Source organism: Equus przewalskii, chromosome 11 (genome assembly GCF_037783145.1).
Source record: "Equus przewalskii isolate Varuska chromosome 11, EquPr2, whole genome shotgun sequence".
NCBI classification, from domain to species: domain Eukaryota; kingdom Metazoa; phylum Chordata; class Mammalia; order Perissodactyla; family Equidae; genus Equus; species Equus przewalskii.
This window is the reverse complement of record NC_091841.1, coordinates 13,838,871-13,866,169: the sequence shown is the minus strand read 5'-3', so window position 1 is coordinate 13,866,169 and position 27,299 is coordinate 13,838,871. Positions and strand designations below refer to the sequence as shown.

Sequence of the window (27,299 nt, the reverse complement as noted above, 5' to 3'; positions counted from 1 at the left end):
GCTAATCTTCTTCAAAAAACAACAATAGCAACAACAAAAAAGCAACTGCTCTGGAGAGCTCCATCTTGTGCCATGGTAAGGATGCTGTCCATAGTGTAAATTCCCTTTCCTGTTCTTCACACTGATTCCAAGAGCTCTTCAGTTACCCAAAGAGTCCAGCAGAGAAGTAACTCACCATGCACCATGGTTTCTGTCAAGGGACTGAGGACAGGGGAGGCCACACACTTCTGTATGTGGGATATACCAGACAACTCATGTTTGACTCTCTACTGTAGCAGGGAGGCCTCTGTGCCTACGCTAAGTTTGTGGGAATGCTGCTTTCATGACACGAGGCAAATGGGTAGCAAAGGATAGAGGTCTCTGAGAGCCTCTATTTTCAGGACAGGCCAGGATGCACCTTGCAATGACCATACTAATGATGCGTAGCATGGAACTGAGGCGGGCAGTTTCTTGTACCTGCAGTCCTTGGCAACTTATGATCATCTTGGGCGATCCCGAGACTCTAGGTTCATGAGGAGGTGGCTAAAATATCTAGAACAAAGGAGCCACTGGGAGTCAGTAACAGGAAAGCCAATTATATAATAATTTGGACAAATTCTAGAAGCTCTTTATAGGAGGTTCTATTAAAGTTTTATTAATTTATGATTAACAGCATAAATTGGTTTAAGTAAAATTTGTAAATTAAGAATATAGCATCATAGCAATGTCTTTCTTACCCAAAAATATTTAAAAAATTATTTTAAATTACACATAGTGAATTTTAAATTTGCATGCAAAGTAAAATATACTGTTTTTGGTGTGAAGTCTGCGAGATTTGACAAACCCATAGAGTTGTATAACCACAAACACAAGCAAGATACAGAACAGTTCCATCACTCTCCAAAATTCTCACTTATCTCTTATGGTTAACAACTTCTAACTACTTTATCACCAAGGCATCTATCCTATTGCATTGGCTTTTCCAGACTGTTATATAAATGGGATCATATAGTGAAGACTTGAAGTCTGGCTTTTGACTTGGCATAAAATATTTGACATTTACCATGTGGTTGCACATATCAATATACTTTGTGCATTTATACTGCTGAGTAGAAATGCAATTATTATGAGGCTACATTCCCTCAGTCCAATCTAAGAGGTACATTTTATCCTCATTTAACAACCAATCTCTCTTGGAAACATCACTTAAGAAACTATCTTCCAGTGTTAGCATGCATATTTAGAAATAATTTCTGATATTGGCAGGAGGTCTTTATTGATCCGCAGAGGTGACTTTTGTTTGTCATAGACATTCTCATGCACCTGGCCAATACACAGATGATGGTGAATGATAGAACAAAATACGTGTTATTTTTTATGTCACTAATGTTACCAAGATATTTGCACAATATTGTTAAAACTTATTTCAAACGCAACAAACTCAAATCTGTCAAGACAAGAGGACAACTCATTCTTCCTTATGAGGCCATTTGTCAGTATTTAGCAGACTATCTTCATGATGAAATTACAGTTATAGGAACTTATTATCATGATTGTATGAATGTTCAAAGGAAAGACTGAAGCATAACCACAAAGCAGTATGGATATATGTACTATTAACTATAAGCTCTTAACATAATTTTCCCTACTTCAGGATATTATCCCAAATAATGGTAAAGGGATCACATTCATGTTATGCCAAGTGATAAAGAAAATCTGGAAAGTCTGCAAGTTTACCAATGCTTTTTAAGGTCAAAATCATATGGGGGAGCAAAAAAGTCAATAACAAAGTGAAATATCTTTTAATATATATGAAATTTGGGAAGAAACTGCTTTCAAATCATCAAATGTCTGGCTGTAGGATATCACAATTATGAAAGCCACACCTGAAAAATATGCAACTCTTTCCTTTGAAATATCAATAGGTCATTCTAAGACCATTCTTGCTATCCTCCCTCATGGCCACTTGGAGTATATTAAATTCTTGAAAAGTATTAATGAAATGTGTCTGTATCCACAACTGTCTCTATCCACAAAAGTTCATACGTCAGATGAAGATGTGTCAAATACATGCAGCACAAATAAAAGCACCTTTGTATAGCCAAAGTGTTTGGTCATTACCATACTCATGAAAAGTACCAAAACATGCAGTCCTGAGAAAAAATCCTATCACAAAAGGACATCTACACCATCAGAAAAGACACTAATGAGTACTATATACCACCAAACATAGTGAAACAGTAATATTGTAGATATTTTCTCCTTTAGAATCACATTCAAGCCTATACAATAAAACATATCTATTTACTTTAAACAGCAAAATTTCTGGGGGGGGGGTGGTGGTGTCACTAGTCCAGTGCTTTTAAAACAATGACATTATAAGTCCAAGTTTCTTACATCTTCCTGCTTTTCCATTCTTAGCTGTGTCTTCTGCAACCTTCCAGGAATGAAAAGAAGTGGAAGCAAAAGGCATAGCACCTGTTGATACCTAGATTTATCTCAATAGAAAGAATTGCAGTCATCTCCTCATACTTAACTAGAAAGGAGGCTGGGAAGATGAATATTTCAAATCCCCAAACCTACACTTAAATTCGTTATGAGATGGAAGATTTAGATTGGTATATCCTGAGACAGTCTAAATCATTTTTGTAATCTATGTATTAGTTGTAATAAATTAACACAACTTGAGTGACTTCAAGTAACAGACATTTATTGTCTTACAGCTCTGTAGATCATAGATCCAAAATAGGTCACACTGAGCAAAAATCATAGTGTCGGCCAGGTTGCCTTTCTTTCCTTTCTGTGTAAATATCTTAGATTGTTGGATAATTATCATTAATTCTTTAATAGTAAGTAATATTATTTAGTAATAATGAAATCTCTATTGGAGATTCCATTATTCTTGCCCAATTAGATTATTGGCCAAATTCAATTTCCTGAGGTTGAAGACCCTGTTTTCTGACTGACTTTCAGTCAAATGTCATTCTCACCTTCCAGAGATCACCACATTTCTTGGCTCATGGCCCCATCAGTCTTTAAAGCCTGCAATGGCAGATTGAGTTCTCCTTTTCTCTGCTTTTTCTGTCATAACATATCTTTCAACCACCTTACTTTCCTTCTTTTCCTCTTTTAAGGGCTCACATGATTAGATTGAACCTACTACACCCCACCTCAAGATTTGTAACTTTAATCATAGCTGCAAAGTCCATTTTGTCCTGTAATGTAGCATGTTCACAGATTCCAGAGATTAGGACTTTGTCATCTCTGGAGGACCATTATTCTGTCTATCACAATCTCCCAATGAAATAAGATGATTAGCTTATTTGGTCTTCATTTGACTGGATCCCTAACTGCCATAAATAATACATTGATGCATTGTGACAGTGTATTCCTAGGATAAAGCTGCTTAAGTTATTTAGAAGTTATACTCCACCCTGTTCTTGTTAAGAGGTGGGTTTTATATACTAAGTTTAAAGTTCAAATTTTAGGAGAACACCAAGGAAAGATTACCTCTGACTTCTCCATGCACTGAAGACATTGACTCTTGTCCAGTTTGCCGCGTCAGTAATTTAGATGTGTGCTTGTATTGATATGTCTAATATATTTAGATTGGCATCATTCCTCTAACTCTTCATTTGCCATCCTCATGGCATAACTCTGGATGCTTCTCTTTATTGTTAACTACCTCTTGCATAATTTGTTGTATACTAAGACATTTTATCATCCTCACATCTAACTCTAACAAAATTCTCTTTGGCCATTTGGTAAAGACTGTGAAGATTACAAATCACAAGACAAAATGACTTGGCTAGTAACCCCTTTCTCTCAATAAAGAAAAATCCAATTGAGCTGTAATGTCTGAGAGTTGCCTCTCTCCACTGAGAATTAGTCAACTTCATGATTACTGATTGTCATATATTTCCTCTTGCCAGCTTTCAGATTACACTTGGTCCTTGGAATTGCACAAAAAGAAATTGTATATCTACAGCAGAGATATTTTTGCCTTTTAAATATGAAAACATTTTCGTCGGGTTTTATTTCCAAAATGATCATTTTATGTGTTGTTGATGTTTATTGGCCTGATTGTTATCATTATGATTTGATAGTCATTGAAAAATTATTGAACAAAGATTTTGCAAAAGTCAAAGACAGAAGACCAAGATGAAAATGTTTTTATCAGGTAGAAAATTATATATCATATATTTTCTTATAGGTCTTGGAGGTCTGGGGTAGAATAGACAAAGAGTTCATTGATATCATTTGCCTTTCAGGTGGGAAACATATAAAGTCCCAAATAGTTGATATTTTTTCCATGAGCTTAGAGATTTGCAAAGGTTCATCTTCTCTTGTCTAATCCATTGGTCCCTGTTGACATAATGAACATGGACCTAAGACAGACGTATAAGTTGAAGATCTAATAAACCTGGAGTGAAACATTAGCAAAGGAGCCCCAACAATCTTATCGATTAAGAAGTAAGCAATCATTTATGATAACCAAAGCCCATTTCTGCTAACAAATGTTCAACTACATATTTACACTAGAAAAAAAAGCCAATGCATGTGAAAAGGGAAATTATTTCAAGTGGACTTAGCATTTAAATGGTGTGATCATGAAACTGGCTTTTTGGCCAAATGCAAATTCATCATACTGTCAAAATAAGCACTGATTTATATATAATGATGCATATTATAGCATTGTGTTATTTATGATAAACTGCAGTATGTATATGATTTGATGTACTATAATACATGTATAGCAATGCAAATCATATAATTATGTGTAATTATATAACTCTGTCTCTCTGTCTCTCTCTCTCTATATATATACATATACGTATTTGTGCATCTAAAGCAGTAGCTAGTCCCACTTTTTAGTCTAAATAGTACTTTTATCCTCACTTAGGAATCAGTCTTCCTTGGGAATTCCATTTAATGTGACTCTCTTCCAAGAAAATAGAGTGGAAGGAATTTAAAAGGAAATGTGAATAGATTTACCACAACTTAAATTCCTGTTACTGAAATTTACTTCACCCTTGGCAGAGAGTGGTATATTGAATAAGACAATATAGAAGGTGCTAGATGTAGTTCAGAGAAAACAGGCCACATACTATTTAAAGTTACTTTGTTAAAATATTTTATATATCCTCTAAGGACACATGTTTCTCATATGTCATAAAGTTCTTTGATAAAATAAGTTTTTATGAAATATTATCACTACCACATGTTTTCCATATTATAGATAACTATGGTTAGTTTTCAAAAGTGTTATCTTTAGAGGGACATTATGCCAAAAGTGTTACTATTGTTAAGGAAACAGTGTGTAAATTGCCCTGTGCAGAGGCAATCTTCTACATGTAATGACACTCATCCAAATGAGGCTGGACAGGAATGTGTATGTTGCCTTTCTCATTCAATGTATATTTTTGATGATGTGCATATTGATGCCACTTTTTTTTAACATAACAGAGAATCTAAATCTTTAGCAAATGGGACACCGAGGCATATATTGGATCCTTCATATATTTGGTGGCCAAAAGTCAGTAAACGTTTCTATACAGAAAAATGGAGTAATGTAAAAATCAGAAAATAGCTAGAAACATGAGAATAATTTATTGGTCTTCACTTTAAAAAATGTATGGAGCTCTAGCTGGCAATATGGCTAGCTAAAGAATTATATGAAAAGGCAGATGACTGTTTTTATAAACTGTCATAAGATTCTTTCCAGTCAGCCTCAGTTATATTAGCTGATAATGGATAGCAAATAAAAAATTGAATAAATCTAGGGAATAATTTTTCACTCTACCATGGACAGCACAGTTTATTTCTTAGACATGTACAGATATTTTGCTGAGAAAGACTATTTGAGACCACCTAAAATTGACACAATCCAATTCTTACGTTATCTCTTATGAATGCTCCATATGAAGCCTCTGTTCCTTTTACACTGAGCTCTTGAGTTTGGTTTTCTTACACTCTCCTCTATAACAGGTCCCTTGATCCCTAATTAGAGGATGGTCCGTGTAATAGTTGTAATAAATATACTGATGGCACATATTTTTATGTACAAAGCTAATGTGTTTTTGGTTTCTTCATGGCCACCTGAGATTTAGCTCTTGAATGTATTACACATAGTTCAAAATGTTAAAAAATTAACCCAAAATTAATTTTAATAAGGGGAAAATTTTCCTTTCTTTTGCATCACATCAGCATCTTTTCCTAATTTTATTTTCCATGTTTAAGGTGTGACTACCCTCAAACTTTACTCAGAATAAAGTAAAATGAGAATCTGGAATAAGTCTAGCTGACATAATGTGAAAGATGCCAAGCAAATAGCCTGTGTATCCTAGGCTTCAATTCTGGGAAAGACAATTTTTTTCAACACTTAGATTTAAGAATTTTGGCTTGGAGCCAATTTCTCATGACACAAATAAGATGTTGCTGCCTATTAATGAGTAAATAATGACTTCAAATGTTTTATAATTATGAATAGAAAATATTTACAAGACAGGGAACTCCTCTAGTACTATGATAACAGACAGTGATTGGAAAAGTTAATTACAAAGTACCAGAAGCCGTGTGCCAGAAATCATGGAAGGCCAGTGAGGGGCAGTGGTGAGAAAAGCTTGACAGGGGACCAGGTGAGACAGAGTACAACAAGGGAGTGAGAGGTCAGACAGGCCTGACCTACTGCGATGCACATCAAAGACAAAGCTATGATGAAAAGGAGTTCTAAAACCTCATAATTTTCCCAGTGTAGAATTGTGCATGTATTGTGCATGTATAAAGAGATCTTCTGATGCCATACAATAGAAATTCCAGAAAAGGGCTCAAATACAAATGCAAATTTATCATTTAATAAAGATAGCCTACCAAATTGGTGAAATATGTCCTATTTAATATAAATAAATTCACTCAATTAAATAAAATAATCTCCAGTGCTAAATAAAATGTAATTTACAATTGTACAAATTCAACTTCTGCTGATTAAATTATCAATGTATAACATGAAATCCATAAGATTTGTGTATTTTTTCTCAACCAGAAAACTAAGTAGAAAGAGCAAATATTTACTCTGTGCTGTCACAAAATTATCTATATTACTCTTCTTTCTTTTAAATGTTTAAATACTTATTAATCTAGGGAAATAATACTTAATGATCTAATAGTTCCATTTTAAATTCAACTAGCAATTATCTAGGAAAATCCAAATGATTAACAGAACCTGTAACAACATGCCAAATCAGTTAGATATTAGTCACTATTGACCTCTCGACCTAAGCTTCAGCTATGTTTGTACAGTTAATATAAATTAGCCACTTAAATCCTGAAATTTATTCTAAAACCAATATTGAACTGGAAACTCACTTTCATTATTTTATGTCTTTAACTTTACAAAATTTATTTTTCTTTTAGTAAATGCTCCTTTGTTTCCCTAAAGATTGTAATTTTATTAAAAATAGAAAAATGGAACAGATACAGATTTCACAAAGAAGGCAGGGAAATAATCCTTTAAACATATGTGAAGATGTTCAACTTTGATCATGATAAAATGAATGAAATTTAAACTGCACAGAGATTTAATTTACAAAACACAATCTGACATTTTCTATGCAGTCTCTTGGGAAAACACATTTTGTACACTGATTGTGAGAGTGCAAGTGGCAGAGGCCCTTTGGAGAGGAAATAAGCATTGACCAATATCACAGTTATATTTATTCCTTGAAACAATGAAACATGCACACATATGAATTTATGCAGTTTTTCATTTGGCAGCATTGTTTGCACTTGCAAAACATTATAAGCCCACCAAATGTGAATGATCAGGTGGGCTGACTCTCTCTGACTTAATAAATCTTAATTTTGATATTGTCATCTCTTATTTTTTCTTCCATAGCTATATGATGGCTCCAAAAATAGCAGCTTTATAATTTATCCAAAATCGTGTAGTGGTTTCAGCAGGAAAAGTGACTTGCTGTGACCGGGTACCTCACAACCAGAAACGGAAATTATTTCCTTGTTGTTTTAAATGTTGGAAATTATATGCAGCTTGTTTTTAAGTATGTCCGTTTATAGAAGGTTTCATTCATTTATCCACAACAGCTTGGTAGTATCACACATGTTGGATCATGGATTTTTTGGTTGACATTCTTTGTTTTGAGGAAAAAACAATTGGTTTGACTGATTTGGTTTCAGACTAAAATAGATGCATGACATTAAAAGAATAAAGAGCATTAGGTGTTTGTTGCATTATACGCATGAAATATTTACTAAAGAAAATTTAGACAAGAGAGGAAAAAGTAAAACAACAAAACTTTCATGGGTGAACATTTTGATGTATTTCTTTCCATATTTTCTAAGCATAATTTTGTTTGATTTAAATCCTACTCCCAACAGAAAAATTTATGAATTGTCAGCTATGCGAATCATTATTATTCCCTGTAACCAATGCTCAAATCAGCTGTAGAAAACCAGTAAGGGTCATTAAATCAGCAGATTTCCCTAAATATCCTCCCTAAATATTGTCTTTTAATCTTATCTAAAGGGCACGTGTAATATGTTTATGGCTTATTTTGCTCAAGAGTATGCTTCATTCATGTTGTATATAATTGTGTTTTATTCATTTTGATCATTCTTTTCTTTTCCTTTATAGGAAATTATCACAATCATTTACCATTCTAATAAGATAAATGTTTGCTGTTATGAATGATGCTACATGAATATTCTTGGAGGTGTCCCCTAGCATACACAGGCATGTAATTCTGTTGGGTACATACTTAGGAACCTAGGAGCAAAATTCTTTACATGAGAGCAGTCTGTTTTCTAAAATGGGATACAATTTGCATAACAGCATGCAATGAGAGTACCCATACCTCCACAATTTCCACATGCTTTCTCTGGTCAGCTTTGTTTTTTTTAACTTTTCACTATTTTTATGTGTGTATCACGGATCTCATTTGGTTACTCTTTAAATTTTTACTGGTTACTAATGACTTATTTGTTTGTTGCTGTTTTCTGGTCATTTGGATTATCTTATTTGCAAAATTCTTGCACGTGTTTCTTGTCAATTTTTCTTCTAAGTTTTCTGTGTTTTTTATTTGGAGCATATATTAAAATATAGTATATATAAATAATTTATGTTGAAACATTTTTACTCTGAATGGCTTCTTTGATGATGAACACATACTAATCAATGCAGTTCAACCTAGCAATGTTTTCCAGTATGCCTAATAATTTATTATTTTTTTTCCATTTCAAAGCCATGAAGAAAATACACGTTATCCTTTAAACCTTGCTTATATTGCATTTCACATTTAGGTTTAGGAACTACGTGGAATTATTCTTTTTTAAATGTTGTGAAGTAACAGTCAAGTTCCTGTCTTCTGATCTTTTCTATACTTCTATATTTCTAATTACATTTGTCCAATTTATGAAAAGATCATATTTTCTACAATATTCTTCAATACTATCTTTTACATGTTCTAGTGTGTACACACGCTAGGTATGTGTCAGGCTCTCTGTTATGTGTCACTGGTCTCTCTATTGATTGCTGAATGATATCTCACTGTCTCAATTGTGCAGCATTACAGTAAGTCATGGTGTCCAATAGAGTAGACTCTTTCACTTTATTCTTCTTCAAGAGTGCCTTGGCCTTTATTGGCTGTCATCATGTCCACAACAATTTTAGAATCAGCCTCTTAAGTTACACTTACATGCACAGCCATCCCCACACACACATATGGAATTTTATTCTATTTCATTGAACTTGTGGTTCACGTTGGGGAAAATTGATATTTTTTCAACATTGAGTGTTCTGATACATGAATGTGTTATAGCAATTCATTTACGTATCTTAAATTTTCTTCAAAATATTTTGGATGGACTTATACAATTTTATTAAAATTACTCATAAGTATTTGATATATTTGATCCCATTTTCATGGTATATTTAATGTCCACTTACATGGGCATCTTTTATATGGAAATAAATTGATTTTGTTTATTAACTGTGTATCCAACACACACGTTGAACTTATTTATTAACTCTAATACTTTCATTGTAGAATCTGGAATATTTCCTTTATATACATATATGTCATCTGCCAATAATTGCATTTATATCTACCTTTCCAATTCTTATACCTATATTTTTTTCTTATTTTTCATTGCAGAGATTACTCTAATGTTGAATAAAAACTGTAAGAGAGAATCCTTTTCTTGGCCTCAATTGGATAAAGATATTTTTTCACTTAATTATGTTTATCAGCCCACATTACAACACCCTTCTCTTCCTTATTGACACCTACATGTGCTGTATCCTGTATGAAATAGTGAGTGGAGGGACACTTCCTCTCCTGTTTCCTATCCTTCTTTTCATATCCTACCCCTACTTATCATTTTTTAATTAATAGTATGTAAGATTCTAATAAATTTATGAAAAGAAAAAAGCAAATGACAGTTACATAAAGGGGAAAATATCAAAAACACTATGTCTATAGGCAGAAAAATGTATATAATATCAATTGCTAGATAAAAAATACTGCATCTTCCCATAAAACGTCCCAAATCACCTGTAAATGTGTGGGAGAAATAGACTAATACACTGAATATGAGATTGGCTGGCTACTTAATTTCTTATCAGCAAGACAACCCTATGGGTATAATTCTGATATCATAAAGTCCAGCATAAAACAATAAGCTCAGGAATGAGTAAAGATAGTCTATAGTAAAGTAGATAAGCAAACCAAACATTAATTTCCAATTATGCAATGACAGGATTAAATACGAAAACAAACAATGAGTTCAAATCAGCAGCTAATGTGTTAAAAATTAAGGAAACAATTTTCTCAAAGTCATCATGGCATTCTACTTTCATAGAGTGTATGTTTTAGGATTAGGCATTGGAGTCACAATGGTATAGAAAAGAGAGAGAAACTTGTCTGTTCTTCAAGGTTGTTGTTGGGTCATAAATATGTAATTATTCCAGATTCAAATAAAGACACAACTATGATGTGAGATGAACAGGTGGAGAAGGCTTTGGCCAGTCCTGCTGCCAATGGCAACTTCAGGATGGTGGAGATGATCTTTGTAGGAACTTAGTATCAGTAGAAAAGGGATCATAACAAACAGCACAGCAACTATAAAGACCAACATCTCATTCAGAAAATTGTCCCCCCAGGCCAGCTTGAGTATTAGTAAGATGTCACAGGACACATGATTAATTTGATTGGATCTATAAAAATGGAAAAAATCTGGCATGTCTGCCCTATCTGGGTTGGAATTCCAGTGATCTACGAGGCAGCCACCACGGGACACAGACCTTGTGGTTTGTGACTAGAGGATAGGACAGAGGGATACAATGGCCATGTAACAGTCATAGGTCATCACTGTAAGAAGGAGGCACTCTGTTTCCAAGCATAAGGGCGAAACTCATTTGTTTTGCACAGGCAAACAAAGAAAGGTTTCTTTTCTGGCCCCAACAGTGTATAAGCATTCTAGGATGAGTGAAAGATACATAACAGACTTCCATGGAGAAGAAAGACTGAGGAAAAAATACATGAGATTCTGTAGAGCCTGGTCAACCCCGGTTATGAGAATAATGATGCCATTTCCCATCAGAATTATCATATAGACAAAGAAAAATGTCACAGAAAGAACCACTTGTAGATTGGGAATATCAGAAAATCCCAAACGCATTCTACCATTGAGGGATTTATATCTTCTGGGTTTTTTTTTTTTTTGATCTTTCAACTTTGAAACTAGTGAAATTAGCCATGTTTCTTTTTTGGCCAGTTTTGTAATTCTATAGACTAAAGGGATTTAGGGGAATTACAACATAAGAGTTCTATTCTCCATTAATTTCCAGCATTTTATATCCTCGACTTAAAGAACACAACTGTGGTCTAATGGGGAACAAATACTAAATTTTAAATACATCAACATATCTAAGACTAGATTTGAATTTGAATGAAATTGATGTGTTTGAGGTTTATATGTTTTTTATTTTTCATCTGTTTGTGTGCAAAGCAAAATTAGTCCATTTTACTCCTCATATTAACAAACAGAATCCTAAGGCAGAAACATTTATATCACATTTTCTCAGTGGTATACCACCACCAAATTTTGAATGGTACTTTTTTCTAATTTCTTAGTTCTTCCATGAAACGTTTTACAAGTACAAGGTATGCCTCCCTTTCACATGACACAGCTATAGCTCTTACTATTTTTGCATGTGTTATATTTGAAACCATTTTCGGTGCATTTATCTATCAGAATAAAATAAACTTCATTGTCATCAGGCATCATAATGCAAGGGTTTTTATTTACCTTTTCAAAATGTGCAGTAGATGTTTGATAAATGTTTCTTAATCTATTGATTATTCAATTAATGAAGACAAAGGTGAAGGAATTTCATAGATTATATGATTTCTGAAAGTCTGCCTAGTAAATCTACCCCAGAGACTCAAAGATTTGACTAGACTAAAACATCTGTTCTATTTGGGTTCCAAGATTTGGGACGCATCATTGATACATGGCAGATCTCCGAGAAGGAAAAATGGGCAAGGAAAAATTACATGGGGCTCTGAAGAGCAGTATTCAGCTTGGTTATTTAAATTACAGTGCTATTGCCATCAGGATAATGATTTAAATGACTAGCAACTATCCGAATAGAAACCACTGGAAATGGGGAACATCAGCAAAGTCCAAGAGAACAAATTCCATCAACTCAGTTAGAATTTCTTCTGGTGGTTTTCCTTGGTGTCTCATCTACGGAAAGGGAAATTCAGCATGTGCTTTTTGCTTTACTTATGTGGCATTGCTTGTTCTTCAAATTGTCTCAGAATGTCCAGATTGATTGTTTCTAATTTAAGAATGTTGTTGTTTATGTATTTCTTACTTTTCCTGTTTAGATCCTATGGGTTATCAGTGTAAAAACTCCCCTGATATTTCCTTTGGGTCTATTCCATTACACTTTTTCAATGCAGCCCAGGATAAACAAAGTACACCCTACTCAGTGCAAGCTCTGGAACATTGGCAGCTGTGGAGACAGACCCAGAGCTTTGTCATAGGATCTTTCATTTAACTAACTGCACTTCTTGACAATCCCATTGTACTTTTGTATGCATTTTCTCATTCATTTGCACTTTATCATAAAGTGTTTTCACATACATTTTCCAGTACATATTTCAATCCTTCATTTTTGTCTCATCATTTCATCTCGAGCATAAATGTCTCTATTATTCAGTTCATATTATTAAACAGTTAAAAAGTGTTAGAACTATTATTATCAGTTAGCATTACAGTTAAAGAGATATCTTTTGGTAGGATACCAAATGGAAAACATAAGATGGTTTTATTCAGAAGAATTAATTTGAGGACATTGGTTCAGATAGAAACATTTAATGGGATTAATCCTGGAAAGTAGGGACACTCTGGAGTGTGTTCATTACCTGTGTGCAGGTGTGTGGGCAGAGGGAGTGTGTGGCTGTTTTGTTTTACCCTGTGAGCTGTTTGCACCTCGACTATCTTTGGTCCTCCAAAACTAACTTTCAGTAACTGTTTCTAACCTCCCTGTTCTTTAGAGATAAGGATATTGAGACTCCCTCAAGGTGGATAATTTGAGTGATTGCACATGGGTTTGTGATTGCAAGCCAGTGCCTTTTTTCTTTGTCCAAGATTTAAATTACATTCCTTGATTTATTATTCATGTGACATTAAGCAATTATATAAACTACTAATTTGAATTCCTAATTTGTGAGAATTGAATGAGATAATATTGACAAAATTATCACCTAGGAAATTTAAACTGGTTACTTATTAGTAAGGATTATATAACTATAATTATGTTCTTAGTCTGTACTCTCCAGGGTATAGCACTTGCCTAGCAAAATAGTATTTACTAGAGTTATTGAGTCCCCTTGTTAGTAATCACTGTTTTCCCTTCTCCTCTTTCATCAGGGCCAGGACTGGAGTGAGGAAAGTGAGACTCTTAGAGAGCAAAATTTAAGAGGCACTCACTCCTGCTCAGGGCTGATCCTGTTCTTGTTCAGATCTTTGTGTGAGTTCCTCCTGTATATGTCTCCCTAGGCATCTCTTGGCTGACCACCAGTGTCAGCCTGTCTTTCATCTCTCCATCATTGTGAGATCAGACATTGTCCGCCAAGCTTAGCACTGGTCTAAAGTCATGGGTAAGGAGCACAATCCTCCCCAGATGGATGGAATAGAATTATTGTCCCACCACCTGCTAGTTGAGTGGTCCCACTCAATCTCTAGTACCACAATTCTCTCAGCTAAAAGTGAGCCAGCTGTTGCTCCAAAACCACAGTGTTTTATGTAAATTAAACCTTTTAATATATGTAAAACAACTTGAAGAAGCCCTGGCATTTATATAAGTCTATATAAGTCCTAGTTACTATTGGTATAATTAAAAATTGTTATATTCTGATTTTACTCAGAGTTCTACACATGTTGAAAAGATACTCTGTAATTTTTTCTTTGTATTACATTATTATCAAAATTGAGTGAGATTTTAAAGCAATTATTAAATGTTAAAATTTTCAAGTTCTTCAACTCTCAAGCTACATATTTTCTATGATTTCTCTGCGAATATTGTTTTTTGTACTATTATCTTTACTCTCTGGACTCTACTACCAATAGTATGCATCATTGTTCAGGCAATAGTGTTGCAATTTGGCCAATTCCTTTTGTTTGTCTTTTCGTCTACTAACGCAAAATTATCTGAGAGGTAAGGACTGCAAATATATTCCTCCTCCGGATCAATGTAGAGCCAACAAAATTGCCATACACCTAATATTGTGCTCAGTATTTGATTCTGCAGTGAGCTAAAGCATAGACACTGTTTAAATGAAATCATCACTCTTAAAAGGGAGGAAAGAATTAATACAAGAGAGAACAAAAACAAGCAATATTTATGATCTCTTTTAAGAATGGCAGCATTTAAGTAATTTTACTCTGGTTACTTGAATATAATGACTTCCAGTGCTAAATAAAATATAACTTCCAGTTGTACAAACTGAACTTTTTGACACTGAAATTATCAATATATGACATGAAACATGAAAGATTTGTGTGTATTATTCTCAACAAGGAGCAAAGTAGAAAGAGTGAATATTTACTCTCTGTGCTCTCACAGAATTATCTACATTCTTCTTTCTTCTAAATGTTTAAGTACTTGTTAATCAAGGAAAATACAACTTAATGTTCTAATATTGCTATTTTTAAACTCAAGCCTCTGTTCTGTGGAAAAATGCAAGTGCATGACAATATTCTAAATCAGTTTGATATTTATCATATCATCATCTCTACTCTACTTACTTCTGTTATGTTAATTAGTAACTTATACCCTGTAATAGATTTAAAAAACGATAGTAATCTGAAAATTCTTTCATTATTTTATATTTCTTTAATTTTAAAAACATTTCTTTTTCTTTAAAAATAGTGTTCCTTGGATTCCTCAAAAGTTGTAATTTTATTAATTGGTTTGTTTGATTTTGTCTCTTATTAAAATATCATCAAAATAAAGTTTAAAAAGAAGGCTTATTTGTTATCTAGTCTTGCCTCAAAATCAAGTTTATCTCTATTACTATTTACCCTACCTACAAAAAATATATCAGAGATTTAAGTTGTCAGTAATTCAAAGTGATTTAATAGCATTATTAAATATAAATTGTGTTTGATTAAATCAAAACTATTTAGGAGCTACTTTACTGTGATGGGTTTGCTATTATGTATTAAATATTAAATTTTAAAATTAAAAAATGTTGAACTAAACCTTATAACAGTATAAAATAATTCATATTTACCATTCTTATTTGGGATGATGCTTTTTTTTCTCTGAATAAGGTTTAAATATTTACATTACTTTAGGTAAAATGACTTATTTCATCAAAGACATTAACTTATCTTTAAAATATTCTCTTCTTTCCAAAAATAAAGTGTTCCTTAAGTAAAAAATAGTTATCTCTACCCCACAGGATCTTTTTAACTAGACAGATTTAAATTTCCAATTAAAGTCGTCACTTTGGCACTCTGTGATTTGTTTTAATTTATTTTTCCTAGATAGCTCGCACTCCCAGAATACCTTCTCTTCAGGTTCTCCACGGAATAGAGAGCATAGCACATCTTCTCAGACATGAATAGAGCGCTGAGCAATGTCATTTGAGAGGATCCAAAATTGATGCACATACAATTCATACCCTGTTGTGAACGCTCCATACTGATCCTCTGTTTCTAGTAGACTGAGCTCCCATCACACTGTCCTGATCAGGTTTTTCTTATGTTCTTCTCTAATAAATTCTTGAATCCACATTCAAGGTAGTGCCTGTGTAACAGTAATAAATGCCCGGATGTCTAATAATATTTTAACCTATAAATCTTTGATTTTATTGATTTCTTCACAGGCACCAGAGCAACCTGAGAGCTAGCTGTCAGATTTTACAGTAGATTTATACCTAGTTTAAAAATTAATTTTTGAACTGATATTAATATGAATAAAGGGAAAATTCATTTTATTAATGCAGCATTTTGTAATCTTTCCTCAAATTCATTTCCAGTGTGAAACCACTAAGTGGAAACACTACCAAACTTCATGTAGGATAAATTAAAATACTTTAATTTACTAACTGAGGTAGTGGAAAAAATGCCAAGAAAATAATGTGTCTTCTAGACTTCAATTCTGGGAAAGACAATTATTTTCAACATATAAATTGTTTAAAAATCTTGACTTGGAGCCAGTTCCTCACATCAAAAGTAGGATTCGCCTCTTGTTATTTGGTAAATAGTGAATTCTAAAGGTTTATGATTACGAAGAGAAAATATTTCCAAGGGGGAAAACACCTGTAGTAACATGATAACAGAGAGTGATCAGGAAAGCTACTTACAAAGTATCAGGAGCCATGTGCCAGAAAACATGGAAGGCCACTGAGGAGCTGGTGGTGAGAGAAGCTTCACATGGGAGCCAGATGGGACAGAGCACAACAAGGGAATGACAGACCAGCCAGGACTGAGCTACTGCAGATGCACATCCAAGAAGTAGCTTTACTGAAAAGGACTTCTAAAACCTCATAATTGGCATAGTGTAGTATTACACATAAATAAAGAAATCTTCTGATGCTATAAAATACAATGTTGAGAAAAAATACCCTAATGTAAATAAGAATTTGTGTGCCCATTTATGCCAGGTGATAGTTGGGTTAGCACTTTTAATACCAACTTGTGTTTGCTTCTTTTACATAGAAATAAGTTGATTTTTGTTTACCTTCTGTATTCAGCAAACATATTCAACTTATTTATAAACTTTACTAATTTCTTTGTAGATTCTTGAATATTTTCTCTATGTGCATACATTTATATCATCCGACAATAACAATAAGTGTAGAATTTTTACTCTCTTTTTTTTCTCCTCTTCTTGATCTGCACTTATTTTATTTTTCTTCTTTTGTTTTGTGAGGAAGATTGGCCCTAAGCTTACATCTGCTGCCAATCTTCCTCTTTTTGCATGAAGAAGATTGTCACTGAGTTAACATCTCTGCCAATCGTCCTCTATTTTATGTGGATGCCACCATGGTCTGGCTTGATGAGAGGTGCTCCGTCTGCCCCTGGGATCCAAACCTGTGGACCCTGGGCTGCTGAAGCAGAGCACACGGATTAACCACTACACCACAAGGCTGACCTCTCTTCTTTTTTTTCACTTAATCATATGTAAAATTCTGTTCTCTAGGTGAGAGTCTTATTGGGGAGATAAATGAGGTACACTTAGTGTCAGTTATGATGGGAAAATATCTTTTAATCTCTGATTACTCAAACTAAATTAAACACCACCCAAATATTGCAAATCCAATTTCATTCACATGATTGTATTTGATTTATTTCATTATTTTATACTAAATATTCTTAACATATTTTCTCATTTTAACTATTTTCCCCAATACAACAAAAGTTACACAAAACTGGACTGTTGTCTCTCTAATGTGTAATTGTAATCACATCATATAGAAAAGTGAAACCATTTTATACATTCCAGTTTAGGTTGTCACCATCTGAATATCCCAGAGTACCACAGTCAATGCCACATGAAACAGAGCAATCACCCAGCTATGTCTTCTCTGAATTCCTGACCCATATATTTATGAAATACAATAAAGCCATGTTATTCTAAGCTAAAAAGTTCTGGAGTAATTTTTTATGCCACAATGGAAAACTGGAAAAAATGCATTCCATAATTGTTACAAAGCCAACTCTCTTCGTGTTTTTTTTTTTCCATTATTCCTCTAGATTGGCACCATATATAACAATCTGATCATCAGTAACCCTCATTTAACATTCTCTGCTTTGAAATTATTACCTTAATTCATTTGTATATATGTTTTTTAAGATAATATTACTGATGACATGGTATCTACTTTGACAATAAAAGAACCAGCTGGAAAGATTAAGGCTATGCCAAAAATAAGTAGTTTTAACAAGTATTATGTTAAAGGAGAGATAGGTTTAAAACAAAAAGTTTAATTAATCATTCACCAATCCAATTTGATAGAAAATAGATTCAAATGAGTTGCCACTATTTTAATGGGAACCATCTGAAGGGAAAAAATCCTGGGTTTTCTTAATGGTAACTTCCTGCTATCTGTTTGTTTAGGCACTATAATAATTCTCTCTTTTCAAGTGTCATCATTGTCAACCAGGAAGACTTGGCAAAATAATGCAATTAATGTCCCAAGCATCTTGATTTTTAATTTCTATTAATATTCTCCACCAAAAGAATTAATAGTTCAGTCAAGAAATCTTGGGGAATAGGTGATTCCATATTGAGGCAAAAATAGTTAAATCCACATCATATTATTTCTCTGAAAAAGCAAGGATGCGTTCATATTATTTGCATTAGCAAAGAATAACATATGAAACTCTAGGGATGTCACTATTTTGATCCTGCCATATAGTCAAACCTTTTCTACAAACAGAGAATCAAGATAACAGGTAGAACGCAGAGATGCAAAAGCAATCCTGACTGTGCTCAGATAACTAGTTCCAATTTCTCCTGATGGTTATATCTACCTTTGCTAGTTTAGAATTTTAGGGGGTGGAAACACTTAAAAGATTCATTACTAAACCCCAAATCCCATGCAATATCTTTTTATGAAGGCTCTATTATTAATCTGTCCTTAGATTAATCAAAGGTCAATTTTTAAATCGGAAAGAGGCAGCATCAATGGATAAAATTTCTTAAAATATAAGGCAGAGGCATTCAGAAATTATTCTTCAAAGACTTACCATGCATTGCTCTTTATTAGCTGATGATTTTTTGAACATAAAAAGAAAAGAAGAACATACCAAGCTAGTTAAATAAAGTGAGAAAGGAACAAGGATATTTATAATGACTTTCAGGGAAATAGTTTTGGGATATCAATTATGAAACAAGACATACTTCATTTTTAAGTAAAGTAGTCCCTAATTACCAGTGAATTTTGGGGGACAGTAGTCTAGTCTGCTAAATATGAGATCTGATAAAGAATTAGTTTCTTATTGGCAACATAACCACCATGAATATATCAGAAAGTCCATCATAAAACAACAGGCTCACGAATGAGTAAAGATGATGGATGTTCACAGTTAGTTTATCCATTCACGAGTTAATGGACATTTGGATTATTTCCAGTTTTGGAATATAGGGATAAAAGCTGTTACAGACACTGGCATATTGGTAATTGTATGAACATATGTTTTCTCCTATCTTTGGTAAATAACTGAGAGTGAGATTGATGGGTCATATGGTCAGAGTTTGTTTCACTTCACAGGAAACTGTCAGACTGTTGGCTAAAGTGATTGGAACATTTTGTTGCCTACCACTAATGGATGAGATCTCCGGTTGCTGTGGATCCTTGTGAGCACTTTCTTTTTTCGTTTATTATCATACTTTAAAAATTCTAGTCAATCTAATAGACGCATGAGATCACAGCATGGTTTTATAGGGTATTTCCCTAATTTCAAATGGTATTAAACTGTTATTTCATGCACAGACTTGCCATCTGTGTATCTTCTCTGATGAAGTATCTGTTCAAGTTTATGTGCATTATTTTATTATCTTTTATTTTTGTTTTCATATTATTGAGTTTTTAGAGTTCTTTCTATATTCTGGACACATGTTCTTTATTGGATAGCTGTTTAGCAAATATTTGGTAAAAGTCTGCGGCTATTTTCTTCATTCACTCAGCAGTGTCTTTCACAAAGCAGAAGATTTAATTGTGACAAGTAACATTTTATCAATTTTTCTTCTATGGTTCATGCATTTTGTGTTTTATATGAAAATTTATGAGTAAAACACGGTCACACAAATGTTGCCTTATGTTATTTCTAGAAATGTTATAACATTAGGTTTTGTGATAAGGTTTAAGATTCATTTTGAGAGAAGGATTATATATAGTGCAAAGAATGAGTCAATGTCTCTTTTTTTGTGGCATAAGGCTATTCTATATATTCAAAAGCATTTTTTAAAATAAAGACTATCCTTTAACCATACATTTCCCTTAGCAACTTTGTGAAAAATCCATTGCATATATTGTGTCAATTTATTTCTAAAAACTGTATTCTGTTCCATAAGTTTAGATGGTTACCTTTTCATCAATGCTATACTCTCTTGATTATTATAGCTTGGTGGCCAATCTTGAAATAAAATTATATGCGTCCTTCAACATTATCCTTCTTTTTCATAACTGTTTTGACTACATTAGTTCTTTTGCCTTTTCATAGAAATTGTAGAATAACCTTATCAATTTCTGAAAAAATGCTTTAATTTTAATTAAGGTTACTTTGAATATACAGATCATTTGAGATTGCATTTAATTGCTGTATACTTTTTTCCACAATTGGGCTGTCTACAAATGTTTTTCTTTCTTTCCTTCCTCCCTCCCTCCCTTCTTTTCTTCCTTCCTTTTGTTCTTTCTTTCTTCCTTTTTATATTTTTCTTACTGTTCAGATTCCATGACCAATATTCACTAACTACTAATTTAGAATCTCTTCATTTAGGGCTCAGGCATCTATGTATTTTTCACAATTTTTTAAAAAATTCTTTAAGTACATTGCCTGATACCATTCTATAGATTAGTATGTGGAATCCCCAAGAAAAGATAACACTCTATGACTCGAAAAGCCTGACTTTTATCTTCTCCAGATTGCTAATATCCAATGTTCTTTTACATTGAATTTTACAGTTATCTGTATATTCTCTTCCCCTTGTCAATACTTCCTATTCATATATTCATATCTTATCTCCTCTGTTATGCTCTCAATGAGCTTAGTTGTATCTCTGATAACACTTAGAAGTGTAGTACTTTAAATGTTATAGTAATCTTTCTTAAATGATTGTGAATTCTGTCATAGGTTATGATTTCATACTATTTCATTATGTACATGTTTACAGGATTTTGAGAGAAGTAAACAGGTTATTTTCCCAGCAAGAGGAGACTGGATTTCAGAGAATTTAAGTCATAAACCTAATGACACATGGCTATTTAGTATCAGAGCGAGGAGTATGACGTGTATCATTAGATGTCTTTTCCAGTCCTGTGCATATTCCTTTTCCACTGAGGGATCATTACATACCGGAGGCCAAAGTGCATTCATGTAAATGTTTTTTATTATGTAGTTCATGGCTCCAGAACCAGTCACTTGTTTACCATGGGAAAAGAAATGAAATCATCTTGTTACTTTTCTGTCCCAGAAGACAATTAGTGTGTTTCCTCCTTGGAGCATCCCGGTGGACTTCAAGAAGAGCTTGAGAACCTCTATAAGACTCCAAATGCTTAAGATTCATAGCACACCTTAACTGAGTGAGCAGTTCATTTCCACAGGTAAGAGGGAATTATTTTTATCAGTTAAAAAATATTTTAAAAGCTATGACCTTGAATATAAAATAATAGTCTAAGTTTTAATATTGGAATCTGAGATAAACATTTCTAGTTAGCTCAGGATTGAATTAAAATTGAATCAGGGAACTCCAGGGAACATAAAAGAGCAAAAAGGAAAGACTCCCAAAATATTTAGGTCAATAGAGCTCTAAATTAGAAATTTCCTTTAAATTTTTTGATGGAAGATTATAGTCAGAAAAAGGGTAGGAGAAATGAATGACTATATTGAAAATTTTAAAAAAATATATTAAATGGGGAGAAAATTATCTATTAACAAGCCATTGGGTATATGCCATTGAGGGATAATAATTTTTTTTCTCATTGAAAGATATAAATGAATTTTAAATGTATTTTATTATTTACCTAATTGATCCACAAACTACCTCAAGTTTTTATTTTGTTTTGTTTTAATATCATGGTACTTAAGCTTGATACTTTATAAAATAATTCAAATACTGGAGAATGTTTTTTGCATTATTTCTAGGGGATAACAGTTCCAGAACTGTGGTATGTCATGATGAGTCTGCAGTATGATCAAGCAGAAATAGACTAATGTGGCAACAGAGAAACCCTGCGTTGAATCCTGGCTCTACTAAAGATTTATTGTGTGAAGTTGGTCAACCTAAAGGTCTTGCTTGTCCTTGGTTTTCTCAGCTACAAATGGATATTGAATGATTTAGCTTGCAGGTTGCTGTGTAGATTCCACGAGATAATGTACACAGAATGTCTACACTCTAGTAGCCACTTAACAATATGCGGTAGCTGCTCTTTTAGCTTTCCTTCTTCTCAAGCTTAGTGCTTGTAGTACTGTTCTCATGAGGGTTGAGGAACTGACTTGAGTTTCCAAGAATGAACATGTTTTGTTAAAAATTTGGGATCTATATTTTGGTCTTTCTAGCCTCTGTCTCTTAAAGTGAAAACAGCTAAATGTAAACACAATCAGTTCCAATTTCCTAAAATATTAGTTGACAGAAATGCCGGTTTGAAGAACACCTTAGATGAAGTAAATAAAGTTCACACTTTTTTTCTACCCTTCCTCAATTTCTGACAATGAAGTGGATAATTGGATTGGAAATAAAATATGTCTCCATTCATAAACCACCTTTTTGCCCTACAGATAAGAGCAGAGACATCAAGGGTTATGAAAAATTTACTATGGACCAAATTATCAAGGGAACTTACAAAAACATACTATTATTTCACTGACATGCCCAAAGTCAGAACATAATAACAGAGATGCATTTTTAAAGTACCTGATAGCATTTAATATTGAGATTCACTGGGCTTAATATTATGATAATTGTATTTTAATATATATTAAGTGCTATATAACAAGTATATCTACAGCTAACTTAAGAAATACTTAGCTTCTGTTTGGAGCCAGTTCACTGCTCTATGCTTAGATGAAAAATTGATTTTCAGCTCCCTATTTGTTTTCTTGTAGTTAAAGTTTGAATGTGTTATTTCATTTATATACACTCTTCACATAGAACCAACACTTTAATTTAGTAAAACATATTTCAATGCATCTCATAAATAAGCACTCTGAAATCACACCATGTATATGTAGTGTCCAAGATATGTTTGAAAATTTGGGTGATCTTAGTTATTGCTTGGTTTGGAAGAACAAAGTTGCTTTTCCAAGCACCTGTCAATAGGTGCTAAATCGGAGAATTTATTACAGGGTTTTAGTGTCAAAATGTAATGTTCTAAATCTTTCCCAATTGTCTGGTCTTGAACACATAAGTTAAGGTTTGAATAGTAATGTAGCTGAAATTTCCCTGTGTACATCTGTTAACATGTATTTTATAGTGGATTCCTTTAGTAGGCCGCCTATCGGTGCCGCTTTTATAATTTGCTTGCATAATGTTATGTGTTTTTGCTGTCCTTCTTCCTGTCTGCCCAGTTTTTGTTCACTGCCTGACTCAATTTAATAAATATTGTTGTATGTAATCCATATATTTTTGAAAGAGAGAGAGAGGGACAGATAGACAGAGAGAGGGAGAGATGGGGGAATAAAGAGAGAAAATGAGGAAATCCGTAAACATAAATGTATTTTTTGTTATACCTAAACTATACCTCAATATTTTTATGTTATTAATTGAAGATTTATAAGTTATTTTATTAATATAACCATTCAAACTAAACTAGAATTTATTATAATTCAGTCTGGTGTGTGAGTTACCATGAATAATGAGTTATATGAATTAACATAGATTCTAATATTTAGCTTAACTACATTTTTTTACTCTAGAATTCTGTAAGGATTAAATGAGTGTCTTTGTTCATAATCCCAGTCTTAAAAAAGCTATTTTTTATGTGTGTTATGAAAATGTCACATAAAACTGGGAGGACCTCCTGGGAAATTGATACATGCAGCCTTCCTTTCCTTCTAATGATAGTTTGCTTATTCTCTTCTTGCTTTATGGTCATCTCAATATGACAACAACGTGATGTGTTTCATGTTAGGAATATAAATCATGTGTAGATCCTGTGCATGGCAGATTTTACACTCCTTTTAATACATTTTGTTCTATGAAAAGATGAAGCAAACACATAAGTCACCATGCTGAAATCTTGCTGCTAAATGTAAGAGACACAATATTTAAATACATTTCAGTGATGGAGGCTTTCAGTCCCGATACAGGTGACTCTTTAACCTTTTTTTATTATGCATTTTCATTTCCTTATACTCTACTTAAAGAGAAACAGCCTGACGGCATAAAGAAATATTCTAGAAATAAAATACAATATTATGGTTTAAATAATGATTATTTTATTCTGTTAGCAATAGCTTCTATAAACAATATATTATCTACTATTAGGTGCTATTTATTTTATAGGAATTTTAGAAAACTTAAAAAACAATAATATATTATAAGAATGGCCATGAATGATTTTGACAGAAATATGTCCTGAAAATACACCCAAGGACTTTGCACAGATAAGGAGTATATGTAAAGAGAATAATTTTATATTGGTATTTGGTTAAAATTTGAAAAATATTAATAGTATAATAAATTTTGGAGGAAAAATATGACAAGTTAGTGTTATGTGTTTCAAAGAAATAAAACTGAAAAACAAAAGAACAATGTTCTACTTTTGTTTGCAAACAAGTTGCATCTACCTCCAGAATAACATCTATTGTTCTGTTCCCCACTGATATAGAAGCCCTAATGAAATGGGAAAATAGAAAAGATATCACATGCTTTGGCTGAGAAAAGCTGCTTCCTACAACAAGTGGAAAAGTAAGTCTAATTTATTTTAGTTTCTATCCGTTTGGGACTATTTTAAGATTTAAATAATTTTCACATTGAGTTTATAATTTATCACAACACAATCTTATGATGTCAGTGTATTTGCTCCCATTTAACAATTGTAAACAGTAAGGAAAGGCATTTCATGCACGCTGTAGAGAATTTAGGATTAGTACTCATATGTGTAGTAATTTCTATAATAATAATTTTGGACTTGAAAATTTGTATACTCATTTTTCTTTATGAATTTTAAGATATGTAATATGAAGACAGGAGGGAGGAAATTAATCAGAAAATAATTAAATTTTAAACGAAGTAAATTGTCTTTTTTTAACATGACAGATTTACAAAACAACTGAATAGAATAATTTCTTTACTTTATACAGTGTAACACACCCACTTGGGCCCAACTAATTCATCACTGCCTATTCCTTCACTGCCAAGGATTCCAATATGCCCTTCTCGGAAGGAAACATAAGGATATAATTGGGTGGATTATATTTCCAAAAATATTTCATTTAGGACATACAAATAAAAATCGGAATGCCAGGGTTGCCATTAGATGTAGATTTATACACGATCCAAGTGAAGAATGTGAGTGAAGTTACCGTGTTTGTGTTGTTGGACTTCATAGGTGATTTTGAGGTACAACTCTCCCTATTTTTCCTATTTCTAGCAATCTTTTCACTCTGATAGGAAATTTGGGACTGGTTGTATTGGTCATTGCGGATTCCCGACTCCACAACCCTATGTACTATTTTCTGAGTGTGTTATCATTCTTGGATGCCTGCTATTCTTCAGTTGTCACCCCGAAAATGTTGATCAATTTCCTGTCAGAGAATAAAACTATTTCATTTCTTGGATGTGCAGCACAGATGTTTTTCTATGTTACTTTTGGGACCACAGAATGCTGTCTCTTGGCTGCAATGGCATGTGATCGCTATGTAGCAATCTACAACCCTCTGCTGTATTCAGTTAACATGTCACCCAGGGTCTATGGGCCACTCATGATTGTCTCCTATCTTTGTGGAATTTTGAACGCTTCAGTGCACACGGGGGCTGCATTTACCCTGTCTTTCTGTGCATCTAATGAAATTAGACATTTTTTTTGTGACATCCCTCCTGTCCTCGCCATTTCTTGTTCTGACACTAGCAAAAACTATCACCTAGTCTTCTACTTTACGGGCATTATTGAGAAAGTCACTATCCTGATTGTCCTGGTCTCCTATGGTTTCATTCTGTTGGCCATTCTGAGGATGCATTCTGCTGAAGGGAGACGAAAAGTCTTTTCTACATATGGCTCTCACCTAACAGGACTGTCACTTTATTATGGAACGATCTTTTCCATGTATGTGAGACCAAGTTCCAGCTACTCTTTGGATCGGGACATGATAGCGTCAGTTTTTTACAGCATTGCCATTCCCATGCTGAATCCCATCATCTACAGTTTAAGGAACAAAGATGTAAAACAGGCAGTAAAAAGAGTGTTTGGAAAACACTGGTTTATCAATAAAATATACTCTTCACAGTAAACATTAAATTGATACCAATTAAGATTAATGTTCATTGTCTCCATATCAAAAAGTCATGATTACAGTGTTGGGTGGTTTTTTTTAAGTTTTGTAGTTCATTTCTGTTTTTCCCAGAAATTTTTAAATAAAGATCATAATCAACCCTATATCTATGCAGTCTTTACACATGCAGAAAACTGCCATTCATTTACTTCTAAGTTTATATATACATATATATACATGTATATATATATATGTGTCCCCCACATACACTCAAATGTATGTTCACACATATTTACCTATAGATGCTGATGCATGTTGTACTATTTTGCTGGGGCTGCCATAACAGAATACCAAAGATTAGATTGCTAAAAGAACAGAAATTTATTTCCTCACTCTTCTGGATGCTAGACTTTTAGATCAAGGTGGTCACTGGGTTGATTTCTTCCAAATCCTCTCTCTCTCTGCCTTTCACATGACCATCTTCTCCTTATGTCTTCACATGATCCTTTCTCTCTGAATGTTCATATCCTGATCTCCTCCTCTTTATAAGGTCAACAGTCATATTGGATTAAGGCCCACTGTAAATCACTAATTTTAAGATAATTACCTCCTCAAAGACTCGGTCTCCA

General features: G+C 33.3%; 1 protein-coding gene and 1 pseudogene across 2 annotated transcripts in view; one reads left to right on the top strand and one right to left on the bottom strand.

Moving 5' to 3' along the window:
- The window catches only part of LOC139074340 (cTAGE family member 2-like), a 624,763-nt gene that overhangs the window by 520,239 nt on the left and 77,225 nt on the right, over nt 1-27,299 (bottom strand). The window lies entirely within an intron of this gene.
- On the top strand, nt 25,700-26,688 carry LOC103541883 (olfactory receptor 5T1-like; annotated as a pseudogene).